General features: G+C 49.1%; 1 long non-coding RNA gene across 4 annotated transcripts in view; it reads right to left on the bottom strand.

Moving 5' to 3' along the window:
• Positions 1-6: 6 nt before the first annotated feature.
• The window catches only part of LOC104917200, a 5,214-nt gene continuing 3,388 nt past the window's right edge, over positions 7-1,832 (bottom strand). For 2 of the 4 annotated variants that reach the window (XR_796781.3, XR_796782.1), the window contains 2 exons: positions 716-1,788; positions 7-259 (listed from right to left, as the gene is read on the bottom strand). This is a non-coding gene — a long non-coding RNA (uncharacterized LOC104917200). The remainder of the gene's footprint in view (positions 260-715; positions 1,789-1,832) is intronic. The other 2 variants (XR_004162518.1, XR_004162517.1) reach the window with 1 other exon arrangement.

Below are 1,832 nucleotides of genomic sequence, written 5' to 3'. Positions count from 1 at the left end.
GCTCTGCCTTCCGCAGGGACACCGTGTAGTAGCACCAGGCCACCACCGCGGCGATGAACAGGATGAGGCCCAGCATGACGGCCCCCAGCATGGGCCTCAACTCCTTTGATGGCTTCTGCTTCACTGGTGTGAAGTTTCTGGTCCCATGGATCTCCTTGTCCTCTCCTTTTTGAATTTTTCCATGTTTTTCTTTGCGATGGGTAATCTGACTTTCCATGAGCCCTTGGTTAGGAACCTTGCTGCTTAATTTTTTCTATTCCTGTTGAAAGAAGAGCCACAATACTGTGTGAAAGTGGTCCCTGTCTCCTTTCCAAACTTCTCCACTCACATCTGCTATGTTCGTTTACAAAACAGAGTATTATAAACAGTGAAAAAAAGGACCTAACTCTTTCTAACAGCCCTAGATCCTTGTGGATTTCCAGCCCTGTGGCTCCAGCTCTCTTTGCTCTGTGCTGTCGCAGCCTGCTTGCAGGTTGCTGAGCTGAGTTTTTTTGGTATGGGGTGATGCCAGAATTCCCATGACCATCACCTGGCTGCAACTGTGTTGGATCCTGCTGGAGCCCAGAGGACAGACTGGGAGAAGGGCTGCTACTTGGGGATTGGGGCTGGGCAGCACAATTTGATCAAAATTTCTGTGGTTTTATATGGAATGTTTGCCAAGTTTTCCAATCTGTGTATAGAGCAAAGCACTCCTGTCACACAGCATGTCACCTACCCATCTCATTCCACCTGGGGAAAAGGATATTTCCCTTCTTCCAATCTGCCATTTCTTGTCCTTATTAAAGTCCTGTAACTCCCAGGGCACATATCTTACACCAAGCCAGAGTCCATGCTGCAAAAGGGGTGGAAGATGTGTAGGCACAGAATTTGTGATTAGGTGTTAGACTGGAATCGTTGCCAGACCAGGACTATGTTAAAGCCAAAAACATTAGTTTGTCGAGAAATGCACACTAATGCTATACACAGCTCAGTCGTATCAAGAGATGCCAAGATCCCAGCACCTGAAAAAGCATCCAGTGGCAGGCAGGAAAAATGGCAGAAGATGGAGCAGATGACACAGGTCTGGGGATCTGTGTGGTCTGATGCACCCTCAGGACCCCAGATTTGCAGGAACAGTGCGTATGGAGGGGAAGAAAAAAGAAATCCATCTTGCTCAGCACAGCATTCCCCAGCAATATATGTTGGAAATATTTACCCGCACCGCTGTGACATCAGTACCTAAGTATATGGAGATGATTAGCTGCCCAGGGAGCCATTAGAAATACCAGAGGTCACTGTGTTTGGTATTGATCACAGCAGCCTCCCTGTCACCAAAAGGAGACCTGGGACATTTTCCCAGCAAGCTGTCAGGGTGAGCAATGCTTGGCCTGAAAAAGAGCAAGAACGGATAAAAGCATCGTGGGCAAATGTTGTTGTTGCGGAACCCTTCCTTTGGGAAGGGACTGCAGAGAATAGGAAGAAGAAAGGTCGTAGTGCCACGAAGAGGTGCAGCCTGGTCTCAGTGTGGGACCTGCAGTTTGGGTGCAGGTTGGGTTACACGCGCAGTAGGGCACGCTGCCAGGGCTCGCAGCTGGCAGCAGCCCTGGGATTGGCCCCGCTCCCGGCTCAGCTCGGGTTGTTTCCAGCGAAACCATGGTGTGTTTGAAAAACAAGCTCCTTGCTTTGAAGATGTTTTTGTGTACTCAGCCCTGAGTTGCCACCCTTGAGTTTTCTTCTTCCTCCTTCCTTCCTCTTTTTGCCCTCCCAACCCACCTGCCAGCTGGGATTTCTCTAAGATGAACTCCACCACTTTTCAGAGAGAAAAAGAGAAAGGGGAAAAGGGATTTTAGGTC

Source organism: Meleagris gallopavo, unplaced genomic scaffold (genome assembly GCF_000146605.3).
Source record: "Meleagris gallopavo isolate NT-WF06-2002-E0010 breed Aviagen turkey brand Nicholas breeding stock unplaced genomic scaffold, Turkey_5.1 ChrUn_random_7180001957424, whole genome shotgun sequence".
Classification (NCBI taxonomy): domain Eukaryota; kingdom Metazoa; phylum Chordata; class Aves; order Galliformes; family Phasianidae; genus Meleagris; species Meleagris gallopavo.
The sequence above is the reverse complement of the archived record's forward strand: the minus strand, read 5'-3'. Positions and strand labels throughout refer to the sequence as shown.